Source organism: Rutilus rutilus, assembly GCF_951802725.1.
Source record: "Rutilus rutilus genome assembly, chromosome: 25".
In the NCBI taxonomy this organism is placed as follows: domain Eukaryota; kingdom Metazoa; phylum Chordata; class Actinopteri; order Cypriniformes; family Leuciscidae; genus Rutilus; species Rutilus rutilus.
In genome coordinates, this window is record NC_140229.1 from 30,119,146 (window position 1) to 30,138,926 (window position 19,781).

Consider the following 19,781-nt stretch of genomic DNA (forward strand, 5'->3'; position numbering starts at 1 on the left):
TATATAAACACAACATTTTGGACAAATTGTGCAGTACTACAAAAAAGCAAACCTGGATTTTTTTAAATCGCATTTTAAGTCTCAATTGCTATTTTTATCACAAAAATCATGCATCTCTAATTTAAAGTCATAAATGATAACCTGCAGACAATGCAAAAGCAATTTAACACAACTATACAAGTATATATATAAGTGTCACCGCTAGGGCCGAGGACAACCACCACTCCGGAGGAGCTACACCAAGACACACCAAAAGCCAGACAACGACGTGATGTAAAAGCTTGATTCTTTTTATTGAATATAAAAACACTTTAAAGGAATGTCACTGCCACGGAACTCTTCATAGGGGCCACTCATCGGAACGGGGCTTCAGTGGAGGAAGGCTCAGGTCAGCCGCCAGTTGATCACCTCCTTGCACAGATCGGTACAGGGGGGAGGGGAAGGGACAAGGGACGGATGCCTTCGGTTAAGCAACAACTCTGGTAACAACTCTGGGTAACTCTGCTCACAGGACCACAATAGAAGGGAGGGGGGAAGGGACGAGGGACGGATTGGTCCAGAGGCCAGGACCTTCAGATGGCAGACAGCAGACCAACGTAAGTAGTGGGCGGAACACAGGAGGCTACAGGTAAGGATCGACAGACGGTGGGTTTTCTCTTCTCACAGGACAGCATCAGATAACTGAGTGTCACCTCTCTTTCACAGGACAGCGGGGATTGGACGAAGGACCAGAACCTTTTGGTGGAGAGCAATGAGCAGTATATGGTAGGCAGAAGGCAATGACCGTCAGATGAAATGCAGTAGTGAGCAGTAGGCAAGGCAAGGCAAGTTTATTTATATAGCACATTTCATACACAATGGCAATTCAAAGTGCTTTACATAGAAGAAATTAAAATAATAAAAAGAAATAAGAATAATTAAAACAGTTTAGAAAAATAAAATACAGTACAGTACAAACAGTCGGACGAACAGCGGCAAAGTGCTCATTCATTAAATGCATAGCTAAACAGATGTGTTTTGAGTCTGGATTTGAAAGTGACTACTGTAGGAGCACGTCTGATCTCCTCTGGAAGCTGGTTCCAGCTGCGGCTGGCATAATAGCTAAAAGCGGACTCGCCATGCTTAGAGTGAACCCTTGGTATTTCTAGCTGATATGATCCTAGTGATCTGAGTGATCTGTTGGGTTTATATTCAGTGAGCATATCTGCAATGTATTGAGGTCCTAAGCCATTGAATGATTTATATACCAGTAATAATACTTTAAAATCAATCCTAAATTTAACTGGGAGCCAGTGTAAAGACCTGAGGACTGGTGTGATATGTTCATATTTTCTGGTTCTGCTCAGAATCCTGGCGGCAGCGTTCTGTATGAGCTGCAACTGTCTTATGGTCTTTTTGGGAAGGCCAGTGAGGAGTCCATTACAATAATCCACCCTGCTGGTGATGAAAGCATGAACAAGTTTCTCTAGGTCTTGTCTGGAAACAAAGCCTCTAATTCTTGCAATATTTTTCAGATGATAGTATGCTGATTTAGTTATTGCTTTGACATGACTACTGAAACTAAGGTCTGACTCTAGTGTCACACCAAGATTCCTGACTTGATTTTTGGTTGTTTGACCCCTAGAGTGAAGGTATGCGTTCACCTTGAGAACTTCATCTTTGTTTCCAAAAGCAATGACTACAGTTTTGTCTTTGTTTAACTGAAGAAAGTTTTGACACATCCAACTGTTGACTTCATCAATGCATTGGCACAGGGAGTCAATGGGGCTGTAATCGTTGGGCGATAGGGCTAAGTAAATCTGTGTGTCGTCTGCATAGCTGTGGTAAGCAATTTGGTTCTTTCTCATTATTTGGCTCAGTGGGAGCATAATACAGGTTGAACAGGAGTGGCGCAAGAATTGAGCCTTGAGGAACTCCGCATGTCATGGATGTCCACTCAGACTTATGATCTCCTATACTCACATAATAACCTCTCCCATCTAAGTATGACCTGAACCATTTTAGGACTATCCCAGAAAGCCCCACCCAGTTTTCCAGCCTGTCCAGAAGTATGTTGTGATCGACAGTGTCAAATGCAGCACTGAGGTCGAGTAGTACCAGCACCGATAATTTGCCTGAATCAGTATTTAAGCGAATATCATTTATTATCTTTATGAGCGCTGTCTCTGTGCTGTGGTGCGGTCGGAAACCAGATTGAAAATTGTCAAAGTATCCATTTGAGCATAAGAATTTGTTTAGCTGATTGAAGACAACTTTTTCAATGATCTTACCTATGAAAGGAAGATTTGAGATCGGTCTATAGTTGCTTAATATGGTCTTATCCAGATTGTTCTTTTTCAGGAGGGGCTTAACAACTGCAGTTTTCAGGGAGTTTGGAAAACTCCCATAGAGAAGTGAAGCATTTATCACTTCTAGAATATCTGCTTCTAAACTGTTTAACACACTTTTGAAAAATGATGTGGGAAGTGTGTCAAGAGCGCATGTTGATGTTTTAAGGTGCTGTACGGTTTCTTCCAAAATTTTGCCATCAATTTCTTTGAAGTCAGACATAGTAGCTACTTTCTCAGGTGGTTTGATCTGTCTGACCCCAGTGCAACTCAAGGATGTGCTGATCACCTTTCTGATATTATTGATTTTCTCAGAGAAGAAAGAAGCAAACTCACTGCACTTGTTGTCTGAGAGCATTTCACTGGGAATCTGGCTTGGGGGGTTTGTCAGTCTCTCTACAGTAGCAAAAAGAGTGCATGTGTTGTTTAAATTACTGTTTATAATATATGAGAAGAAAGTCTGTCTAGCTTTGCCTAGTTCCATATTGAAAGCATGGATGCTGTCTTTGTAGATGTTATAATGGACTACAAGTTTTGTCTTCCGCCACATGCGCTCTACTTTTCTGCATTGTCTTTTCATATTTTGCACTGCTGTTGAGTTTCTCCAAGGTGCTTTTTGTCTGCCACTCTTCTTCCTGACTTTCACAGGAGCAATATCATCAAATACACTTTTAACTTTTGAGTTAAAAGAATCAAGGAGAAAATCAACAGAGTCTGCAGATATGCTTGGTGTTAAGGATATAGCCTTCATAAATAGTACACTAGTGTTCTCATTTAAGCATCTCTTCTTGACAGACACAGATCTAGCTTCAATGGCAGGAGAGATCAATATATCAAAGAAAATACAGAAATTATCAGACAGTGCTACATCCTTAATAACAATCGATGAAATGTTTAGACCCTTACTGATAAGTAAATCTAGAGTGTGTCCACGATTGTGTGTGGGTCCATGTATATGCTGAGTCAGATCAAAAGTTTTTAAAACACTTTTGATTTCTTTTGCCATATTGTTCTCTGCACTATCTATATGGATGTTAAAATCTCCAGCAATGGCAAAACAGTCAAACTCTGAGGTAATTGTTGATAACAGTTCTGTAAAGTCCTCAGCAAAGGCTGGAGAGTATTTTGGAGGCCTGTAAATAATGATAAGTAAAATGCGTGGAGCACCTTTTAACACAATACACAGATATTCGAAAGACAAGTAATTCCCAAATGATATTTGCTTACATTGATAGATATCTTTAAAAAGAGCAGCTAGACCCCCACCTTTCTTAACAGCTCTGCAGACACTCATAAAAGTAAAGTTAGGAGGGGCTGTTTCATTGAGGATTGTTGCACTGCAGCTGTCTTCTAGCCAGGTTTCATTCAGAAGCATAAAATCCAGATTGTTTGTGGTTATTAAGTCGTTGACTAGAAGTGATTTATTTTTAAGTGAGCGGATGTTAAAGAGTGCTAACTTACACTGCATGAAAAGTGGGATTTTCGACAGTTACCGGCGCTGTAGATTGTCGTGGAAGTTCAGGTTTACGACTGCAAACGGCAATTTACAGGCAACACTGCAAACTGTCGGAAATTGTCGGAAATTGACGTGGGACTTGCTTGCCCCATGACCCCCCTCCCTCTAATGCTTTAACATGTAAATGAGACTGCTGTGAGCTTTACAAATGCAAATGAGGGTAGCAGGGGGAGTTTTATCCCAGGTGACTCAAAGGTATTAACTTAATTCTAAAAAAAATACAATATTTATTTATAACACAAAATTAAAAACAGCCAAGGCTGACCAAAGTGCTGTACAGGGCAATAGATAAAATGCAGGCCAGAAACAGGACAATTAAAAAAATATATATATAGTTGTGTCAAGGGGTATTAAAAGTTTTCAAGGATGTTTTGAAGATGGAAATTGAGGGAGCTAGTCTGATATAGAGGGGTAGACTGTTCCAAAGTTTTGGGCCTGCAGTCGCAAAAGTGCAGTCGCCTCGTTTTTTAAGTCTGGATCTGGGCACGATGAGAAGACAGTGATCACTGGATCTCAAAGTACGAGATGGAGTGTACAGGCAGGGGAGATTGGTCAGATATTGGGGGGCCGGTTTGTTAAGAGCTTTATACACAAATAGTAAAAAATTTAAATCAATCCTGAATGTGACAGGTAGCCAGTGGAGTTTGAATAAAATAGGGGTGATCGACTCATATTTGCGTGTCCCGGTGAGAAGTCTAGCCGCTGCGTTTTGAACTAGCTGTAGATGAGAGAGAGAGGCCTGAGATAGCCCAAAATAAAGTGAGTTACAATAGTCTAAGGCCATCCTTAAAAATATTCTTGTTTGCCGTAACCCGACCGACCCTGTCAATTTAGTAGCCTACCGACCCAATTATTTATTTTTTCCCCCTTTTAGTCCGACCGACTTGCCGGCTGAAACTTGTGTTAAGACCGACTGCTTTTTTGTAACTCTTCAAACAACTAATATAAATGCAATAAAATAATATTAGTTATTAAGTATTGTGAATATAAATTCCGTAGGCCTGCATACAAACATAAGCTATAGCAGTGTGATTTTTATTTCAAAATAAGAGATTTTTGTTTAACAGTAACACCAGTGACACAACTCCAGGGGACCACTACTTTCATTATAAATTTTATAATATGTATTCTGCATTTTTTATATATATATCATTTACATAATATATTTGATAGTTATGTATACATTATTGTATTTTAAATGGTGTAAAAATCTGTTATTGACCTCAAAATAAAGCATTTTCTCCCTCTGTACATGACTGGGGACGAGCACTTCTGTGGTGCTTGAAATTCTATAATTCATAAAAATCAAATATTGCCACATTGATGGCTCAAGAGGGTGTAATTGTTCAAATAACATATTGTTTTATTTTAAAATGTAAAGAAATTGTAACCCTAAAGTGTTTTTTAAGTGTAATATTTCTGTAAAGGCTAGGGACAGAAAAATGGACATTTTCATAGAATGACCCTCTTACATTTTAGCTTAAATTGATATATTTAATGAAAGTAGCTAGATTAGTTACTATGTGTCATTAGCAATAGCCAATGTTATGTAAAAAAGACACAAAACCATTTATTTCAACAATTAATTTCAATCAGGCTTTGCCACAAAGGTAAAATGTGCATTCCATGCAAACAGCATCATAATCTCTTAGAGCCCAACCACTGTGCATAATACAACACGAACAGAAGATTGTATTTGACTCATGCTGCATACACATACGTAATGACAAGAATTATGCCTACTGTACATATAGAGTTACAACTACGATTAGAGTTGTTTACATAAAATGTACCTCGTTTCTATTTTGCATTAAAAATGTTTGTGGCCCCTTTAAGAAATCCCTCTCTTCTCGCGATACTATTCACTTGTACTGGACGCGTGCGCGCGACCAGAGAACGGCAGCCATTTTACACTGTTCAGGAGAGCTCCATGACGGTGCGTGCATCGATCGGATTCTGTGTTATACGTTCTTCTTTCTTGGTAAATATTACTCCAATATCTTTAATATGCACAAATAAGTTGTGAAGCGAAGTTAAAAGAACATTTGATGTGTACATTTTTGTTTATAGATTTATTTGGAGCGCATGTGTGACGAGGGAACCTCGTGGTGATCGGATTGGGTATGTACGTTTTATGGTTTATGGGGGAAATGTGCTAGAAATTTTACATTTAGATGTGTTCTTTTTTTTACTTTTAGATGTGTTTTTACTTTTAGATGTGTTTTTTACTTTTAGAAGTGTACAACTTGTATTAACATCTTTCATTTTATTTGTACTCATAAGCATTTGAAGAAATATATTCATATAAGCTAAAGCACGTTATTAAAAATATATTTAATCAAGTGTTTTAGAAGGCATAAGTTAAGACAAGCTTGCAGGGACAAAATGTTCTGAGTAACAGAGATTATACGCACTTAGGTGACCCTTTGTACTTCGAGTGTCCTTTTGAGCTCCCAAGTGTAAAAGTATGTGCGTAGCTTTTGAGCTCCAAGTGTAAAAGTATGTGCGTAGCTTAAGATCAAAAGTAGAGATAAGCAAAATGTGTGAAGAGCTGCAGCTAAAAACAGGAACTTGTATCTAGCCACGATATTGTTTTCTGTCTAAGATATAACATACGCTAGACAAAGATTTTGAAGAAGACATATTACCTTTTAAGGAATTGATCCTTTGACACAGATAAAGCCTATGCAGGATGTGTTTTTAGGGGTATATAAGTTGGGGAAGGGGACTAGCCCTTCGCCTTCTCATACCAGATGCGTTCTGTATGTGAATGTCAATCTACTTGCAAGAAATAAACCTTTTTGATACTTTGACTTTTCAAAGGTCTCGACTTGTCTTCTTCCTCCTCTCGAATAGAATTATTTTCACAACAGAAATTACTGATGGCATGTTTATTTGATAAATCTGTTAATGAGTTGAATCTATCAGTGTTTCCCACAGAATTAGATTCTATTTGCGGTGGTGTGGTGTTTGGGGACCGGGGACCGGGGCGGGGCGGGGCGGGGCGGGGCGGGGGTGGGGGGGGGTGATTAAGTTAAATATATATATATATATATATATATATATATATATATATATATATATATATATATATATATAATGTTTATATATATATATCATATATTTTTATTGACAAGTACACATTCCCATTGCCAACACTTAGTGTCAGATAACTTAAAGACTTTGCCATTGCTACATTTCTATGCTATGACTGCTCCACAGACTTTTTGTTGCAAATTTTGCTCACACACAAACCTGGAACTGGACACACACACACACACACACACACACACACACACACACACACACACACACACACAAACTCACAAACTTACTGACACACTCAAACACAGGCTCACACACTCAAACACAGGCTCACACACTCTCACACATTCAAAAAGACTCACACACACAGATTCAAACACAGACACACATTCACACACACTCAGACCGAAACACAGACTCAGACACACACAGGCTCACACACACACACACACACACACACACACACACACACACCAAACTGGACCTGGAGGTGGACACACACAGACTCAGACACACACACACACGCACACCTGGAGATTGAGGTGGACAAAAACCAACACACACCAACCTGAACCTGGAGATAATAATAATATAATGTCTAGTCTGGTGGCTGTGATATGAACCTACCAACGTCCGTTGCAATGATTTTTGGAATGACTGATCGCGAGAGGAACAAATTACGTTTTAGTGGCATAACATCGGTTAATGGAAACGCCGTCATTTCGCAATAGTTGTAACGTTAATTGATATTTAGAAAAAAAAAAATCGCAAAAGTTTTGCGCGAATCTGTAATGAAACGCGACCGCGCTTAACATCTAGACAACTTCTCAGAGTTATGTTGAGCAACAGTGTTTATTATACTAACCATTCAACTCCGGATTGATTCTGGAATCTTCGCTGGGGGAATAAGCATTAAGCACCAGCAACAATCCGCCCTCTACATGTTCATGTTTTGATTCAGATCGTGCGGTAAGAGAAGGAGGGGCTAGTCGTGCCTCCATTGTCAGTTTGTGAGAGAGAGGGGGAGCAAGCAGCGCGAATAAAATACAATTTTACCCATATTAAATAGTTAAAAAATCTGAATCAATCCGTGGCGGTCAGCGTTGATATGTGGCGGGCCGCCACAAATTAATGAATGTATGGGAAACCCTGTCTATATTCTGTGATTATACAGTATAACTTTATGGTTAAATGCATATTTCTGGTTCCGCATGGCATGATTAAACGTGGGTTGTGGCTTTGTTAAAGTGCTTTTATTTTTCTTGTAACTTAGGCCTAAGTTACCTCAGCCACTGCCGTATTCCAGTTTGTGTTATCGTATTGAATTGTAGCCTAACATATTTTGGTTTGGAGAAATCAAGTTAAATCTGACCAGTTGCAGTGTATTAAACTGCATTTCAGTTTGAATTGAGTTAAGTATTCTGTGGATTTGGGCATTGATCCACTGGTTAAGCTTTTTGTTACATTTTATTGTCATCTTCAAATTTACTGTAAACTGTTTCTACAATTTCTTTTTCTTTTTTTTTTTTTTTTTTTAACTAGTGAAATCTATTTTTTTTCTTGTGAAATCTCTTCGAACAAGGCAAACTTTTTTCTTAATCAGACTTTTATCTGTTTAATTGTGCTTCCATTGACCGCTGTAACTTATTTTAAACAGCAGTCAGAATAAAACCCCAATTTCAAAAAGCATAGTTTGCTTCCGGTGTGTATTTCTGCAATTTCACCCGGTTGCATTTTTTCTCCTTTGTTTAATTTTACTGTGACTTATGTTGTTCTTATTAATTTTACTGTGACTTATGTTGTTCTTATTAATATCACTCTCAATTAATTGTTTTCCAGCTGCCTTTAAGACATATTACACGACAGTGCGCAGGAGCTTCAGGTACAAACAACCAGATCTTGCATTGCAGGCGGAAGCTGTGGTGAATTCAGCTCGGAGTCGAGCGAGAAGAAAGACGGTAAGATTTATTAGATTAGATTCGTTTTTGGTCAATGTGACTATTTTTCAGGTGCATTAATAGAGGTGTGTTGTCCATACGCAGTGCATTGCGCAGTATTGATTGTCTTTATTGGTTTTAACAGCTGCTAAAAGCGAGACAGAGTGTGCTAGCTGAGGATGAGGTGGGCCTTCGGAAGTGTGCTACCATAGACCTGATGTCTGATGAGGAAGACGGCATCGTCGGCGGGGTGTCTGGATGGATTGTGCGACCTCCGTCCTGTCGCAGCCAGGAGCTCACAGAGCTCTGTACCACGCTGCAGTCGAGATTAGAGGCGACTCCAAAGTACAGGGCAACGCACCACAGACGTCTGCAAAATGGACCGAATTCAGACAGAATGCCGCTAGTTACCTGCCGCTGTATTTTGTCAGGCCTTGTGAAATGTAAGAATATTCTGTTTTTCATGATTTCATCATAAAGCAAGAGGTCATGGGATTGATGGCTATTATTTGTTTAATAATTGTAAATAATCCTTTAATTTACAGGAAGCAGTATGCCATCTGCACAACTCTGAGACAAATTGTGGGCGCTACGAACTGGATCAAGGTAAAAATAAATAAAAAAGAATCTTACATTCTTTTATTTTTTTACTTTCATAAAAACTTACAAACATTTTAAAGGTAAGATTCAAAGAATATGCTTTCATTCTCTTGTATAAGAAAATAGATCCGTTATAGTTTACGATCTTAATCATACATTTTGCTTCCATAGAGTAACCTCGCCTCTTAACGAGGGCGTAACCTCACATTTACTCAGAGCTATGTCTGCAAGTCCAGATTTTCATGACGCTGATCATGACGACATTGTAAGTAGCTTTTACTATTTTCTCCTTGTTTCATTTTACTGTGACTTGCGTTGTTTTTATTCATATCACTCTCATTTAATTGTTTTCCAGCTGCCTGTAAGACATACTACGAGACAGTACGCAGGAGCTTCAGGTACAAACAACCAGATCTGGCATTGCAGGCCGAAGCTGTGAAGAGTTCAGCTCGGAGTCGAGCGAGAAGAAAGAGGGTAAGATTTTTAGTCAATGTGACTATTTTTCACGTGCATTAATAGATGTTTTGTGTCCATACACAGTGCATCACAGTACTGATTGTCTGTATTGGTTGTTTTTACAGCTGCTAGAAGCGAGACGGTGTGCTAGGTGAGGATGATGTGGGCATTTGGAAGTGCGCCACCATAGATCTGATGTCTGATGAAGTTCAACCACCAGCCAGGAGCTCACAGAGCACTGTGCTACGCTGCAGTCGAGATTAGAGGCGACTCCTAAATACAGGGCAACGCACCACAGACGTTTTCAAAGTGGATCGAATTCAGAGAGAACGCCGCTAGTCACCAACAGCTCCGAAGATGAAAACAGACACTGAGCTTCCAATTTGTTGTGTGTGCAGATGATCTATGCTTTGTACATGTGTACATTTGGTGTATATTGTTTTGTGTTTGTGCTAATAAAGCTCTTTCTTTGAATAAACAGCATGTCACTGGCAAATTTTCCTTTCCTTTATAAATTCATGTCCTTGATGGTAATAGTGTAGTCCATAGGTTAACAATGACATGAATATACCACAGAATAGCATATTATGAATATAAAAAAATAATTTATATATTATTATTTATATGAATATTATAATTTTTTGAATTTTTAATGAGCAAGGGTGACCAATAGTAACAGATCTGCCAACCAATCACGAGTGATTTTTCTTGTTTAAACCACGTGGGTTCAACCAATAGTGAGTGAGGAAATTCAAGCCTTTCTCTGGCGGGAGCTGCTATTCATATGGTAATTAGAGCCATTCACACCTCCGGCGCGAGCGCTCTGCATACGTCATGGTTCGTTTCCGACAATATTCGGCACAGACGAACGCGACGTTCACAGGCTGTAAATTGTCGTTAACTGCCGAAAATTAGGGAGATTTGCGGCCGTTTACGGGGTCGGAAATCCCAATTTTCATGCAGTGACTAAACAGACTTACTTTTCCCCACAGCAATATTAGTTTGACGTGTAATAGGCACCAGATTAGTTAGGTTTGCTGTACGGCTATTGAAGGCCTTAGACTTTCTATCTTGTAATAGAACAGCAATAGAGAAAGATACAGGCACACTGGGTTCCCGTTTGTTCTGTAAACATTTGAGAAAGTTACTGTTATCAAAACGGGGACCTGACACATATCACTGAGAGCTGGTATCAGTTGTTTTTGGTTCACCTCGAGCAGACGGAGGAGGGTGTGGGCCCTGGCGTTGTGGCAGAGGACGAAGAGCTCTCACAGGAGGAGGGGGAGGGCGAGCTGGGCCCGCAGGCTTTGGTGGTAATGGTGCCTGTCTTTTTTTTGGTTGGTATCTGGGGGCTTGCAGCAAAAGAGTGGGATAGTCTGGTTCCAGCATACACCAGTTCTTCCATTTTCTGTGAGAAGCACAGATGTGGCGATGCTGGAGAGAGGGAAAAAGTGTCTGGTGAAAGGGGCTGTTGCTCTGGTGTCTTCGGAGGCTGTAATATGCTGTCCTGGCTTCCCTGGCTGTTTTCCAGGAAGTCGTCCTTGGGTGCTGAATCTTCAAGCAGTTCTGATATGTCTGTCTGTGGTGAGCTCTGTGTGCAGGGCTCTGCTGAGATTGTGTCCGTGAGCAGAGGTTGTTGTGGCGAAGTGGTGTTATCATGTCCATTTTGCTGCTGATGTGAAGTCCTGTGGTCATTCGTACTGTGTCCAGGTGTGTGTGTGCCGTTCAGATTGAGTGGATTGGCACAAACTGCAGAAGGATGATTGAGGGAGAAGTGGATATTGTTCTTTTACTCTCTTGAACCAAGTTTGTTAGGTTGATGGCCATCCCGATGAAACAGTTGTCTCTGACTCCAGAAAAGATTGAAATTGTCAATGAAGTTTACTGCTTTTATATTGCAGGTTTTTTTGCAGCCACGTATTAAGCCCAAGTAACCGTGAAAACCTGTTTGTTCCTCTTGCTGGGAGAGGTCCACTGATGAATGTTTGAACTTTCAGTCTTTTAAGTGTTTCAAAAATTTCATGGAAATCCTTCTTAAGGAGTTCTGACTGCTCTTTATGAATATCATTCTTCCCCACATGAATGATGAGTCGATTTGCAGTCTTATGTTTCATCAGAATGTTCTGAAGTTCCCTGTTTACATCAGAAGTTGTTGCTTGTGGAAGGCAGCACGTAGTTGTATCCCTGCTGCTAATGTTTCTGATTATGGAGTCCCCCACTATCAGAGTCCTGGGCCCGGCTGCGCTCTGAGCTGAGTGCCGCTGTCTGCTCGACCTTGAGCGCCAGTTAGCATCAGTGTTAGCTACTGGCCCATTCAGTCTGTGTTCGATCACATTCATCACATTTGGGGATTCCTCATTTACATTCCTTAGTACTTCAAATCTGTTCTCAAGATGTATAGGCAGTGGTAGGAGACCAGTGTTTGCAATCCTTGTCAGAGCCGTATCTGGGGTAGAGGATGCTACTGCGGCAATATGTGATGCTCGTGACAATCTGATGTCTGGAGTGCCTTTGGGTCTCGCTCCCTGTTTGTGTCATCGATTAGTAAGTCTATCGGCTTGTGTAATAGCAATTTTTAAATCTCAATGAAAAACACAGCATCAACAGGTGTAAGAAACATTCAAGAGGCAAAACTGTAATAAAGAGAAAAGTTTATTCTTTGAGGATTCTTTTCACAAAAACCGCAGCTACCCGGTTTGGAAAACAGAATACCTGTAGACTCAATAAAGCATAGACATTTTATACAGTTTCTTGGCAAAAAACTCCTCCTTCCAGGTTTCTTGTAAATTTCCAGAAAGATACCCCCTATCTTCTGCTGGTTCGGACTGGTTTCTCCCCCCCCTGATGCAGGTCACACTGTTCTCTGTTCCTGAGACACCCAAAGGCCTTCATCTATGACCTAATTGCCTCCTGCTTCCTTAAGGAGAGGACCTGGTGCTTCTTTTATTAGTTAAATAACCCTGTATTCTTCTAACCAAACTCTTTCTCATGCTCAGGTATTTCACTATCCTCCTGCCTATCTGTTTTATTGGCCTGCTCTTTCCTGTCCCCCCTCAGCTGCTGGAAAACCTCACAGAAACATATGATTAAACAGTTTGGAAACAAATGAAAATAAGAAATACTGAATTTTCCCGTAACAATTCCTCCTCTTTATCATTCTCTGATAAACGTATTAAAGAAAAATTCACCCTTGTCTTTTAATTTCTTGATCAAAATCATTACATCATTACATTTCAAGAACAGAATTGATTCAAGTCTTCACATCACAGTTATACTCTTATGTCTGACTTTTATATACCTGATCATTTTACTTGAACCTTCATTAAAATTTAGAATGAAAAAGCTTAGGCTGTTTTGTAAGGATAGGCCCTCTATGTTATAGCAAGCAAGTAAAGGTTTATTCTGAAACCGGGCTAGACGAATAAGCACTGTTATTGCATCCCCAACACTATAGATCGGACCCTCAGTCATCTCAGTATAAACAAGAAATAGTATAGATCACATTAGTAGGGAAAAAACATATCAATTCATAAAACACTGGTTGATTTGACTCTTAAAAAGATGCAAAGAAATAGTTTACATAAAAAATCCCTCATTTCAAACCCTTTCACTTTTACGTCACCTCGTAACACGGATGACCGCTGTTTTTAACCTTCTGAACATATCATCATTCTTACAATGGAAAAAGGAAAATAAAAAAAAATATATATAAAAAATAATAATAAAAAAAACACAGTAAATAGAACAGTCAATCAATGATATCAAAACCTAAACAATCAAAGTTTAGAAAAACCCTTTCATAGTCCCAGAAAGGCAAAAAAAAAGAAATAAACACATAATAATAAATAATAATTAATAATATAATAATATAAATAATAATAAAACACATTTAACTCATGTCTGCATACACGTCATCACTGTCATAATCATCACATTGCTCTCCATCAGTTATTGGGTACAGAGTCAGTTTCACTGCTTGGACTGACGTCACCTTGCTAACCGTCCCTGCCCTGATCAATCTCTGCACTGAGCTGGAAACACACTTCATAATGCATGGTAAACAAAACAGAATTAATAATCCCATTCCCACAATTGGCAAGACAGTTTGAATTATTCTATAAAACCACCCTGACCATGCAGACATCAGCCACCCCACCCACTCACTACCAGCAGCTTGAGGCGGCTCTTTTACAGCTTTTCTCATGTGCTCGATGATATTGGTTATGTTGTCACTGTAATCAGGAATGTTAAAACAACATGATACCCCCAACATTTTACAAACTCCACATTTCTTTGAAGTCAAAGCTTCAGAGCACAGCTGCTTACAGCGTTTGCTCTCCTCTTTTCACTGTTTGTTTCAGGACTCTTCACAAAGTATAAAAATTTGTACTATATGCCATCAATTTCATTAAAACTGTGTTGAAACAGTATTCCTCTATCAAGTGGTTAGTCTGCAGATTCAACTTAATGTTATCAATATTTTCTCAGTCCCACTTATCTCTGCTGTTTCACAAAAACCAAAACATCATATTACTCATCTCTCAATCCCTAAATCGCACAGGCTCAGTTAACAGCTTTTAGCTGACATTGAATGAGAGAGACTCTGAGGCATTTAGGACTGGCACACTGTACTCTCATAAACTTCTAAAATCAAACTTTATCTACCACTTAAACTTTTAACTCTAGCCCGGCAGTAAGGCATCTTTGCCAGAATTTACATCTATTTTCAAATAAACATAATTTTTAGATTTGTCTTTTGCCCACATCAGGGAGTTTAAACATTACATTACCACTAAAATACAATTGTTCCCCATTCTGCTTAATAAAACATTTGTTCATTCCTCATCTTTATGCCACTTAACTTGACATAAATAGTTCCATAAATTCTATCAGAAATTTTATTTTCATAACATACATTTCACTATATTTCTTCTCATCTTTCCCTACATGCTAGTTCCTTCTGCATCCTCCAATCTTCTTACGACTTCCATCTATTAACTTTCCTTTCACATTCTTTTCACTTTCTTTAGCACTGCATTCACATTCTTAGTTCTTTCTCAGACGAAAACTTTAATATCGTCATTTAAATACTGTTCTACTTTCAAAAACCCACATTAATACACGTCACTTTCATGTTATCACTTTCTTTTCTGAGTGTCCATTTACAATTACAGGCTAAATGGCCCCGCTGACCATAATTAAAACACTCTCTTTGATCAATATTTGATCATTGAGCTTCCAAACGGCTCCAACTTACTGCACACCCTTGAAGCAGTGTGTCCCCATCAGGAATGTAAACAGAGCCACTGATAAGCAGTTCTCTGTATTCTTTTACAGTCCACCAGTGTGGATTCAATCACAATAGCCAAATCATATTCTTCATCATTATTATTGGCAGCACATTAATTTCAAGTTGTAAAGAAAATCATTCCACATATTCTAAAGGTTTTCACTAAACATTTTCTTTGTTAACTCCAACCACCTTGTTTGGCAGATACACAGAAGTTCCCACATTCATTAAAGCTGGATAACAGCACCCTGACCAGTCCTTTTTTGCAAACGGTGATATGATATTACCACAAACCCAAACTGCCGCCGGTGAACTTTGATACGGTTTATCGAATGGACACTTAAAGTTGATTTCTTCGTGGTTGGTTTTAATTCTGCAGTCTGACCACCCAGTTTTCAATGGTCTCGGTCTGACCTTTGCTTGTCCTCTCGTCTCTCATCCAGGCCAGCTCCTCTCTAGAGGCCCGTTCGATCTCGGGTGGCCCTGGCAGCACGAGAGGTTTCGCCGTTGTTGTTGTTGTTTGTCGTTGGGGTTCCTCCTCCTGTTGCTCTCCTGACATGGGTGGAACTCTCCTGCAGTGATTGGCATTCACCCACGTAGCTCGCTCGCCGACCTTCACCGCCGTATGCGTGATCAGCAAGACTTGGAACGGTCCTAGCCACCGTTTCGTCCTCCAGCTCTTTCTCCTGAGGTCTCGAATCACCACGTAAAACCAGTCCAGGAACCTCTCTGCTACTTTGCCCCTGGCATTTCTTTCACCTGCACAGAACTGTTAGATCACAAACACGACATCTCTTTGCAGTAATTCAACATTTCATTCTCACACACATCTGTCGATGGAAGCCTCCTTTTTCCCATTATACCCATGAATGGTGGTCTACCAAAGAGGATTTCAAATGGGCTCAAATTTGTTTTGACTCTCTTTCTCATTCTCATGTACATTAACACAGTGGGGAGTGCGTTCACCCACGAGAGTCCTGTTTCTTCACAGCATTTTGCCAATTTGTTCTTTACCGTCTGGTTTTCACGCTCAACAGCGCCCCCGCTGGCAGCGTGTTAGGCACAGTGTGTTCCATCGTGACCACATATCCACGACTACCAAACAATATTTCTGTTTTCCACACAGGGTTAGTTCAATGAAATCAATCATTAAATATTCAAATGGCCCCTCTGGGGCTGGCTGACTTGCCAGTGGTGTTTTAATGCCCCGTGCAATGTTATATGCGGTGCAAATCACACATCTTTTGCAAAAATTCTCAGCATATATTGTGAACCCTTTGGTAAACCACAATTCCCTCATTTGCATAATCATCCCCATTTTTGATGCATGGTCCATCCCATGCAACAATTTAGCATAATGTGGGAAAAAATGGCTGGGCAGACATGGCTTTCCATCAACAGATGTCCATACACCATCAACAAGGCTGCAGCCTGCCGTCTTCCATTCTGGTTTTCCATTTCCACTTTTCTGTGCTTCCACAGAGCACCAAAGTCATGCGTGACCCCAAAAGCATAACGCGAGTCTGTGTAAATCGTTACACACTTATCAGTCATCAGTTTACATGCTTCAGTCAAAGCGACTAATTCAGCTGCCTGTGCAGAGTAATGACATGGTAATTTGCCAGATCTTACAGTTTCAAATTCAGTCGTCACCACATAACCTACGTTATTCTGTCCTGTTTGTGGATCTTTCGACGCAGATCCATCCACAAAAAGGACATTGTCACAATTATCAAGTGGAACGTCCAACAAATCTGGACGCGGTGTGCACACCTTTTAACAGTGATATTTGGCATATCTAACAGAATCGTATGATACCTCAACCATCTGTGTGAACGGACGATCTATAACCGGAAGGCCCTAACGATGGAGCCATACACAATTGTACTTTCATGTTATCAAATGCTGCTTCAGCTTCACTTGTCCAAACAAGTTTGTCACATGACCTCAGCCCTTTCCCTGTTGTAAGGGCTCGTAAGGGCTGTTCTAAAATGGCATAATTGGGAATGAATGTTCAACAATAAGCACATACTCCCAAAAATGACAACAGTTGCTTTTTGTTACAGGCTTTGGCACTTCTTTTATGCCCTGCACCCTCTTTTGTGACAATGTTTGCTGTTTTGTTTGATAACATGGCCCAGGAAGGTCACTTCCTGTTTCACAAACTGCAGCTTTGAAAGGCTGACCCTGTGTCCCTCCCTTTCAAGATGCTTCAGGAGAGTCACAGTGTCAGCCCTGCAAATAGACTCACTTTCTGAACAGATCAAAAGGTCATCAACATAAGAAAGGAGTACGGTTAATTGGGGTTCTAACTGGTGAACCATCACAAGGCCTAATTACACCCTCTTTCAATAGAGCATCAAACACTGGTTTTATGCCCTCTATTGCTTCACGTTTCAGGCGATACTGTGCCTTACACGGTCTGAAATCTGATTTTGGTGTTATTACAACTGGCTCACATCCTTTAATCAGCCCCACATCATATTTGTTTTTCTGCCCACAAGTTTGGTGATATTTGTGCCAAAGAAATATCAATTTCTGAGGCAGAAATATCCCCCTCTCTCTGTGCTGTCACATTTTTCTCAATAGCAGTCACATTTCTCAGGACCCCAACCTCAAAGTCACAGTTTGACTTAAATGCCCCCACACTCTTACTCTCTGCTGTGTGTGAATCAATTCTCACCCAGTCTGTGGCTGATAAACATTCTTTCACAAAAAGGCCCACATCTCTCCACTGCTGGCTTATGGCCTTGGAGACAGATAAGTGGCAGGCAGTGTTCTCTGTAATAAGATAACAAGCTTTCTGACTCTCAGTCAACACTGCAGACAATGCACACACACTTTCCGTCCAGAAAATCTGGTCAAATTTCACACTTTCATTCTTCACAGAATTAAACCAAATCTTTTCAAAGTCTGAATCTCGCTCCGCCACGACATGTGATGTACAATGCCTTTTATCATTTGTCATAAACTCTGTGTTGACTGGGTTTGTTCGATCTTTTGCCAATTTCAAAATTTTCTCTGCCCAATCAACATCTGTCACCTGCCATTCATAAGCCCATCTCGGCTCAAATTTGGAACAAGTAATTTGTGGCATTTCCTCGATGCTAATTCCATAGGAATCAGCACAGAGGGACAAATTTAATTTACACATTAAATCACAAGCCATCAGAGGTGCTGGACAGCCGGAAGACCACACAAACTCATGTCTGAAAGAGCGTCCCCCCTCTGTCTCGCACCTTAACGGCTCTGTTAACCGGTCAGATCAAATGGCCCGAGGCCGAAGTGCTCTGATACACTTTCCCGGTTAAGTTCCGAACACATGGTAAATCACATGGTCGTAACGTGGACAGACTGATACCAGAATCGACCAAAATTCAAGAACTACCCCTTTGACTAGTAACGGGTAAATTGGCATATCAGAAAACCCTGTACTTTTGTACAATCTCATATGCTCATCATTCACAACACTGCTCAAATCATCAGTCATAGCTTTGCTCAAAGTTTCATCAGACACACAAAAAGATTTGCAAGCAGTTTTTTCATTGCAGGTAGCAGAAAGAAAATCAGTGTATGTGTTTGTGTGTGCGTCGTGTGTGCGTGTGTTAGTAAAAATATTTTCACTTCCCGTTTGCTGTAGCCAGAGATTGGCTTCCCAAAGCCGGACCCCCTCCGTCCCGCTCTCCAGCCCCCTCGGTTCAATCCGACTTCATGGTGGGACACGCGCTGCTCCAGTGTCCGTCCTTCTTGCACACTCTACATTTTGTACAGTCTCGGAGCGAGTGGGCATTTGTGGCACAAACATAACAGCTCCATTTTCCTCCAGCAGCTCTTCCTTTCTGTCCTTTTCGACCAGCAGGGTTTGAACAGGAAGATGCAGGTTTGTTGGGTTGTTTAGGTTGTCGTTGTTGCATAACCACCATTGTGAGGGTTTTTTTCTTCTCCTTTCTGTCCTCTTCAGCGTGAGTAGCGTGCTGCAGCGTTGCACTCAAACGCCCTTGTAACTGTGCATGAAACTGCGCTGTTAGTCTGTGTGCCACTCGCTCTGCGGCCTCTGCCCCCCTCTCGCGCTTCTCTTGCATCTGTCTCTGCCTGCGCTGCTCTTTGGGCTGCCTCTGCCAGTTCAATTTGTGCTCGTTCTTCTGTAAGTCGTGCTTCTTGGGCTGTTCTTGGGGCTTGTGGAGAGCGGTCCAGATCGAGGTCCAGCCTGAGGGCCGGTATCTCTGCTACCGGGTAGTGGGTTATATTGTAGGTTCACGAGTTCACACTTACATATAATTTGAAGGGGTAAAGTTTAATGCGTATTTGGCGTGCTGTCCGGAGGGAGGGCTCCGAGCTCGGAGTTCGGCCCGAACCCAGAGTACTCCCCCCGTATGTAAGTGTTTAGGACTAGAAGCGTGGAGAAGGGGTGGTGGAGGGATGCTGCAAAAACTGTCAATGAAATGAGGTGAGACTGCTGAGTATATATACACCTCTTACCATTGATTGCTGAGTGCTCTCCACCTGTGTTAATTATCTGAACGTGCTCCTCCCGAACCTTGTTAATAAAACATCATCAGGCGGCGGAGCCGTCGCCTCCTCAGTCACATGTGGAGAAACACATTCATTCG

At 40.7% G+C, this 19,781-nt stretch overlaps 1 long non-coding RNA gene across 1 annotated transcript; it reads left to right on the forward strand.

Annotated features, from left to right (window-relative positions):
• Positions 1 to 9,612: 9,612 nt before the first annotated feature.
• Positions 9,613 to 10,172, forward strand: LOC311285037. Its single transcript, XR_014626302.1, has 3 exons — positions 9,613 to 9,690; positions 9,781 to 9,899; positions 10,007 to 10,172. It is a non-coding gene; the product is annotated as an uncharacterized lncRNA (long non-coding RNA).
• Positions 10,173 to 19,781: the final 9,609 nt, after the last annotated feature.